The 8,925-nt window shown below is 36.3% G+C and overlaps 1 pseudogene; it reads left to right on the top strand.

The window, feature by feature from the left end:
• Positions 1 to 922: 922 nt before the first annotated feature.
• Positions 923 to 2,101, top strand: LOC129504895 (olfactory receptor 51L1-like; annotated as a pseudogene).
• The last annotated feature ends 6,824 nt before the right edge of the window (positions 2,102 to 8,925 follow it).

The raw sequence follows: 8,925 nt of genomic DNA, 5'->3' as shown, positions 1-8,925 counted from the left end.
GGTTCCTGGAAAAATAAGTAAATGAATTAGAAATTAAAAATTGTATAATGTGTAGATAAAAGAACTAATCAGTTAAATCATTTGATTTATCTGAGAAAGGTGTTCACACAGATGAACAACTTTTTTTAAAACTGAAAAGCATTATGAAATAAAGAGTGATAAAGAAATGTATTATATAGCATTATTCTTATTAGTAGATAAATACACCACTAATATTTTGTCTTTTACTATTTTAATGAATGCAAACATATATTTAAGGAGATTTCAGATGTTCATTTCTTACCTCTTCCCCGAATTTTCTTTTCTCTCGAAGATTTAACAAATTAATCATGGCTTCTACTGCAACTGGAGTGTCCATGCTTTGCAAAATTTTTAAAAGCTAGAAGGTATTAAAAATGTTAAGATTATACATAATGACCTTTTCCTTTCTCATTGTGTTGCATTTTCACAGAACATATATGTTAATTTTTAGAAAAACAGAATAATATATTAAAACAATGAGATTAAAGATGTCAGGGTACCCTTGAAGAATGAAAATAAGATTGAGAAATGATCCACAGGCTAGTTTGAAGATCAGTGCAGCTCCCCTATTTTCACTTAGATTTTGTTGTATTAATGTATCAATTTATCTAAAAGTTTACATTTCTCTATTTTGCATTTATATTAAAATTTTCAAGGTTGTGATGTATACCTGATAGCATCCTAATGTCACAGTTGAGACCAGATTTCATATTTTATAAACTGTTTCTGAACTGATGACTCAGATGCCTGGGATGTCTTTCTTCATACTATATTTGTGTAAGTCATTTAAAGAACACTGAAGATTGATTTTACATGAATACAGTAGAATTTACTCACCGATCTGAATAGCCTGTGACTTTGTCAGCATTTCTCACATCCAAAGGGCTTCTGAAGCAACACCATGGTGGTCTGGAATAACAGTGATGCTACAGAACCCATCTTTCCCTTAGAAGGTTTCCATGGGCTGAAGTCTGTTCATGCTTGGCTCTCAATTCCATTTTGTCTTGCATTCTTGGTAGCATTTATAGGCAACATCATCATCATCTCTGTTATCTGGAATGAGTCTTCACTCCACCAGCCCAGGTATTATCTGCTGTCCATCCTGGCAATAACTGACCTGGGCATGTCCATGTCTACACTCCCTACAATATTGGCTATGTTATGGTGGGAAGCCCAGGAAATCAGAGGAGGAGCTTGTTTTGCTCAGCTTTTCTTCATCCACACCTTCATGTTCTTGGAGTCTTCAGTGCTGCTGGCCATGGCCTTTGACTGATTCATTGCTATATGTCGTCCACTTCTCCTCAGAAGACCTGGCCCCTGAGTGCAGCCTACAGCCCCTGTCCTATCTCTGTACCTCCCCGGGACAACCAACCATTTCTTTTTATGTGTGGGTTTTGTTTGTATAAATCATATTTTACATGTAGACCGATCTGTGAGGTCCTTATGAGGAGCTCTGTTTTGAACATGAAATTCTGTAATGATCATCAACAATAAAGAAATCCTTAGATGTGGTTAAAAACAAAATGCTGAGGATGCATTACTGAAGCATCCTCACCAATGATGGTAATATTGGCTTGGGCTGCTTGCTACAAAGTACAGGAGTTGTGATGCCCACTCCTATACTATTGAGGCGCTACCATCACTGTCATGCTAATGTCCTCAGCCACCCCTTTTGCTTGCATCAAGATATTCTGAAATTATCCTGCTATGATGCCAGTGTCAACAACATCTATGGATTGTGTGTAGTCATTATCACACTGGGCACAGACTCATTCCTCATCCTCCTCTCCTATGTCCTAATTTTCCATGCTGTGCTAGGCATTGCGTCTAATGACATACAACTAAAGGCACTCAACACTTGTTTATTTCATGTATCTGTGGTGCTTATCTGCTTTGTACCTCTAATAGGGGTATGCATGGTCCATCACTTTGGGAAACACCTGCCTCCCATAGTCCACATTCTCATGGCTGACATTTGCCTGCTTCTCCCACCAGTACTTAATCCCATCATCTGCAGGTCAGGACCAAACAGACGCATTTTGGGATTTTCCACATGTTTAGGCAAAGTCAGAGTCTTTAGAAAATACCTGGCATTAATTTGGAGGAAATTTTCTTCATCAGATTCTTAACTGTACAACTTCCTAGATATGTGATTTTGGAGAATTCCCCAACTCTCTCATTTCTAAGTTTCTTCTTTGTAAATTTGAAATTTATCATCGCTCCAATGATCTCCCTGCATTTTATGAAGATCATCACGAATAATACATTATGAGGATTTTAATATAACAGTGTAAACTTTTTAATGGCACATTTTATTGTTTTTGAAAATAATAGTACAATTGAGATCTCTTCCTAATTCAAAGACCCAAATCAGGTTAATCTTTACTATAGTCTGTGATCTTGCCCAGTGCCAGAATGTTGTGGAAAAACTTGTTTCAAGAAAGTAGGTTTGTCCTGTACTGGGCCTGAAATTTTGAAGACCTGCCAAACCCAATCTTCACTCTGTCAAATATTATCACTAAAACTGAATCTTTAACATTATCCTTTTCCACTTATCTGAGTATCTTCTACTTACTCTCTTGTATAGCTATTAGAAATCATAATCACCTGCCAGTGTTGAGATAAGCATCTAGGTCATGATTGCTCACACAAAGTCAACATATAGTGAGTGGAAAAACTGAACCAGGCATGTATTCACCCCACTGAGGTCAAGAGGATGATACTAAATCTAGAATATGGATGGTTTTGGTTTTGGAAGATTTGGACATACCAATCTTCACTCTGTCAAATATTATCACTAAAACTGAATCTTTAACATTATCCTTTTCCACTTATCTGAGTATCTTCTACTTACTCTCTTGTATAGCTATTAGAAATCATAATCACCTGCCAGTGTTGAGATAAGCATCTAGGTCATGATTGCTCACACAAAGTCAACATATAGTGAGTGGAAAAACTGAACCAGGCATGTATTCACCCCACTGAGGTCAAGAGGATGATACTAAATCTAGAATATGGATGGTTTTGGACTGTGTTCACCCACACAATCAGATTATAAGTTGGGACAAATACAAGCAGTCAAACATTAAATACAAAACAAAATTTTATTTCTGTTTATTGCCATGATGGAGTAACAGGGACCAGATTTACTGCCTCACCTCACCATAAAGAAACTAAAAAACAGTGGTAAAGTTTATAAAACAACAGTGCTAAGAAACTGGGTTAAAGGAAGCAAAGACAATGATCTGTAACAAAAGGAAGAATGACATGAGCCTAAAGGTTGCCCCTACGTACTTACTGGAAATTTATCAAGTCATGGAGAGGGGTAGAGAACCCAGAGTCTGATGGTCTGCCTCAATTACAAGGCAGAAGACCAGAGAGGAGAGAGGTGCATGGAGACAGGTATATGACCTTGGGACATTCCTCAGAAGTCTTCAGCTGTGTACCAGTCAGTGTATGAATGCAAAGAAACTACTGAGGCCAAGGAAAGAACCACAAGAAAGGCACAAATGGAGCAATTCTCAGGTCTTATGTATGACTGAGCAGAGCTCTTATTGTTGACAGACAGTATGGACAAACCTTGTAATAAAAAGAACATCTGGCCATGTACTTAGGAGGGTGTTACCTCAGTAACACAGTGAATTATCTGTAGATCAAAGGCTGTATTTGGTCTTTCCTAACAAAGCATGAAGAAAAGTCTTGAAAGGGTTAAAGCTATTTCCATGTAACTTTATGGCACACAATAATAAAGGTAAAATACATGTTTAGAGAAATACAAAAAAAAAAAAAAGAGTGCAGTTTATTTTGTGCCTTTCTTTTGGAAACCAGCAGCCTGGGAGGAGCATAAAGTATGCCTCTTGCTATATTTTACAGGAATAGATTGCATGTTCTAGTCCTATAAGTGCCTGTTCTCAGACCATGATGAGGCTAGTAGGCCCACCTAATTCAGTGGATCTGTTAGGAATCTCATCATCGAATACATCTAGACAAGATTCTCAATCGGTAGCTTGTCAATGAATGATGAAGTTCTTTGTCTTCATTTGTTTGACACTTAAAAACATCCCTCCTTTTGGTTCAGAACTCAGGAACTCAAGACAAAAGATTTTTAAATTCTGGAGTACTTCTTAAATGGCTACACATATACATATTTTTAAATAATTAGCACACGTATGGGAAAATACATTTAAAGAGATATCTCATAATATTAGGAAGGAGAGAAATCATGACTAAAATATGAAATAAGGAAAAATTATACATAAAAGGTCAATGTAGAACACCAACTGTCAACAAAGAAGAGGTATGAAAGAGAAAGAAAAAGGTAAAGATTTAAAATTAAATATAATTTCAAAAAATTAAAAATAATTTCCAACTTTTAATGTCATAGATCCATACCTTAGAAAGGCCCAATTCATTTAGTAAATGAGGGTGAATTTTCAGAAATTTAAGGAGAGGATACTAATATATTACAAAGACTAAAGAAAAATCACAAGAAGTGACCTGAAAGAAATGTGAATTACAATGGTATCAGAATCCTTGATTTCCATGTGGACCATAAATGATCATTGTAATGATGCTTATAAAATCATCTTCAACCAATATAACTCTCAGTTCACTAGAGCTGTGGTAACAAAGTATCACAGACTGAGTGGCTTAAACAACATAAATTTCTTGTCTCAGAGCTCTGGAGGCAGGCAGTCTGAGATAGAGGTATTGGCAGTGCTTCTTCCTTCTCAGAACTGAGAAAGTGTCTGTTCCATGCCTCCTGCCTAGATTACATGGTGCCATCCCCATGTACATGTATTTCTTCACAGAGCTTCTTTTTGTAAAAAATAATATCAGTCATGTTGAATTAGGAGCTCACCCTACTCCAGTATGACCAAGTTTTATGTTAAATTATTGCATTGATAATGACCCTATTCCCAAATAAGGTCATGTTCTAACATACTGCATATTGGGACTTCAACATATAAATTTATGGTAGGGAGGGACACAGTTCAACCAATAATGACTAAAGCCAAAATATCAATCATAGTTGAGGGGAAAATAATATTTCAGTCATACAGATATTTTGAAATTATATCTCTTTTCATACTGTCTTTGGAAATTATATAAGGATGTGTTCCTGAAAAACTAGGGAGCCGTCTGTGAAATGGGAAGGCATGAGGTATGAAAAAAAAGTGAATTTAAGACAGGAGAGTAGAGTAGGGCATTCCCAACTAGGCACACGAAAAGCAATCAATTCAGATTGGAGCTACAGAATTGAGGCCACTGTGAGGGAGGTCTTTCAGAAGAAAAAAAAGAAAAGAAATAATGTCTGTTGAGATATTTTACATTTTATGTTTCTGAAAAGATAATTCAGATTTTCTTTGTCATTAAAATAATTTATTGGCTTTTACAACAATAAAGATGTTGGTCTGGTTTTATATAACAGCTGAATGCCTAAACTGTGTTTACTATGGACCAAGTTTGTTTTGATATTTGCTGTTGAGATTCTGTGTCTTATCTTGATCCTAAACTTAGCTCCCTTTATGGATCTAAGATATCTTTTAGCAACTCTCAAGATTCAGTGTGTCCTGCTTCACACTCATGGGGGAAGAAATGTGCTGTTAAACAAATGTCTTGATTATGATTTTGATTATGTATATAAAGACCTTATTAGACCCAAGAGAATATTTCACTGTATATGTACAGGTGAACAAAAACTATAAATTTGTAGGAGATAACTTTAATGCTTGTAGAGAATGATGGAGAAGATTGGCAAGGTCAAATAAAAATATTACTTCTCATACTTTGTAGTCAGAGCTTTATTTCATAGGCCTAACTGTTGTCTTAGGGAAACTTGTGGAAACTTCAGTTGTGTGATAAAGAGATATTATTTTTTCAGTCCAAAAAATCACATTCTGATAGGATATATGTGATATATACCTGATTAATTCTAAAATTTGAAAAGTAAATATCTAATATCATCAGAGGTTTCAGAAGAAAACTGGCTACAGTGATTGGTAAGTGGTTCCTAAAGTTGCTCTGCCTGAATAATATCTATGCAGTTGTTCTTGTGAGATGAAATCTATAATAATAATAATAATAATAATAATAAGAAGAAGAAGAAGAAGAAGAAGAAGAAGAAGAAGAAACAAGATAAAACTAACCACTTACTAAGTACGGGACACTGTTTTAAATGCCTCAGAGACATTTAATTTGTATCTCAAATGTACATGTACCCAATGAGGAAGGCACTATTTTAACATCCATTTTATAGTTAAGGAAACTGAGGCACAGAAATGCTACATGAGTCACCCAAAGTCATGCAGCTCATATGTGGCAGAGTCAGAACTTGAACACCAGCACTCTGGCTCCAGAATAAAACTGTAGGCACTTATCAACAGGACTTTTGAAATTTGTACAGGTGAAATCATGGTTGTGATAGGGAAAATGTATAGAAAACTGTGGGAAAAGGATCATGGATCTATGTCTTTAGTGCTACTTGGAGAAACTCAAAGCAGCTGTATGAGAGGAGGTTGGAAAAAAACTTAGGGTAAAGAAATAGTAAAATTTTAAAAAGCTTTCTATGCTAGTTCAAATATTTGAATTTAAATTAGCTAGTTCCAATAAATGAATGAATGAATGAATGAATGAATGAATGATTAAAGAAATAAATGAACTAGTTTCTTTTATATGTAGAAGGTCAGTAAGCCATAGAATTGACCCACATAGTCACATTCACATGGAGACACAGTGTATCTTTTTTCACATGTGTCAAGTATAAATGACAGTAATTATGTGCTTTATCCCCACTCTTCAACTTTTATTTATGTATACTTCAGGTTGCTTTTATGTTCCTTGGGATTTTAGGTTTGGGGAATAGAATCTAGAGGTTTGTGAGCCATCTCCAAGGACTCAATCCCAGAGCTTGGTGTAAAGCTGGGATTAAAATGGGATGTTTTCTTAGGAATATCCCTTAGGTGCTAGAAGCCTAACATAAAGGCACTCTCCATGCAGTCCTCAGAGAGAGGTGTTAAGGGCTGTGCTGCTCGATGCTGTGTGTAAGTCTTGATTCCTTATGGAAGGAAAAGGTGAATCAGCTGGTGAACAGGCATTGTAGGAAATGCAGACATACATGGGTAGAGCAGCCTGAGAACTGGACCAAATGGCCAACTGCAGCAGAAAGGAAAAAACACAAAATTTTATCTTTAGGTGATAATAAGATTATTTTTAGAAGTCTCAGGAAGATCCAATGCATTTAATATCATCCTGTCAGTTGTGTTGGATGAAATAAATTTCCATGTCGGTAGGAAGGGATGAGGCCAGTGGAGAGCTGCTGTTGAGAGGGGGCTCCTAGCATTGCTCCATAGTAAACAATGAGGACTCTCCACCTTGGTCTTGGCCATCATTTTTCTAGGCAATGGTTTCTTACTTGGCAAGGGTGTTGACATTTTTACAGAAAAGTAAGAGTCTCTGCACTTTGTAGCATTTGTTCTTTCATTGTTGGATTGAACTAATAAATGACAGTTTCTTTTTTTTTTTTACCTTGATATGTTTCCTATTTTGAAAAAAATTTAAATGATAAAGTGAAGCTATGTCAAGGACAAAAATGGATATCTCTGCTTTATGTTTTTAAAAATTTTATTTATTGAGAGAGAGAGAAAAAAAAGAGCATGCATGCCTGAGAAGAGTAAGGGCAAAGGGAGCGGGAGAGAGAGAATCTCAAGCAGAGTCTTTGCTGATCTCAAGACCCTGAGCTGAAATCAAGAGTCGGATATGTAACTGACCAAGCCACCAGGAGCCCCATCTCTGCTTTATTTTTGGCTAAACTGCTGAACCTTATATTCCGGTGCAAGTTCCTTTATCTCATTCTGAGTTGTTTGATGCATTCTGTAGTTTCTGAAACTGTGAAGTATCTTTCTCTGAAGATCATTGTGGAAGTAGATTCTTCTCTATTAAGACATGACTGTCCCAGAGAGCTGCAAAAAAAAAAAAAAAAAAAAAAAATACCTTCTCTAGTACCAAAACCATTTGTGTTTCTCTATCCAGATTTCCAGTGTTTTTGAACTGGTAAGCAAGTGTTCACTCCATAGCAGTGGTAAAATTAACACCAGTAAAATCAATAGGTGCTCTGAGAGTACTGGATATGCTGTGGAGAATGAGCAAGTGTGAAAATGGCAGAACACAATCCTCCTTTTCTCTTTCCCAACTGGTACGTGGCGCCGTCTGTAAATCATAAACAATGGCTGTTTCTACTCCTGGCCAGTATCTCAAGGGGCCCTTATTATCTGATTTGGTGTCTGTGAGAGGCTGCTGGGCTTGGGTCAGAATTTCTTAACATATCAGTCAAAAGAATTAAGATTTTAATTGTGTGAGCACCTATACACCTGGATCTGTAATTTATTTTCATTATGGATTTCTTAAAGATATTTTCTTTCTTTCTTTGTCTTAGTCTTTTTTTTTTCTTAAAGTCATTTTTGACTACCCCTGTAGCATGTTAATTTGACCTCAACTGTAGTCTTGATGTTGCCAGTGTCACTCTCCAGAATATATTTTCCAGAGTGGAATCACATCCTATTCTCCTTCAAAATGAATGATAAGTTCCAACTATTAGAAATCTTCACTGAGCTTACTGCAAAACTCCATGTTTGGGATTAGAACTCAATGAGCAGACAGGGTGGAAACTCTGAAAGTTGCCTTGACCTGCTTCATCAAATGGCTATGAGATATCTCATATATGTCCTTCAGTAACAGACTTACTATGTATTAAGCATGACATCAACTCTATGCTGAAACACTAAGCTAGCGATTGACATGGCATCTCCTTCTCCTTCTGATCTCTCTTTTGATCTCTATCTCTCATTCTCTCTCATTTTTTCCCCTAGACGAGGAGCAACTTCACCTCCTTTGACCAGTGACAGG

Source organism: Nyctereutes procyonoides, unplaced genomic scaffold, assembly GCF_905146905.1.
Source record: "Nyctereutes procyonoides isolate TBG_1078 unplaced genomic scaffold, NYPRO_anot_genome, whole genome shotgun sequence".
NCBI classification, from domain to species: domain Eukaryota; kingdom Metazoa; phylum Chordata; class Mammalia; order Carnivora; family Canidae; genus Nyctereutes; species Nyctereutes procyonoides.
The sequence above is the reverse complement of the archived record's forward strand: the minus strand, read 5'-3'. Positions and strand labels throughout refer to the sequence as shown.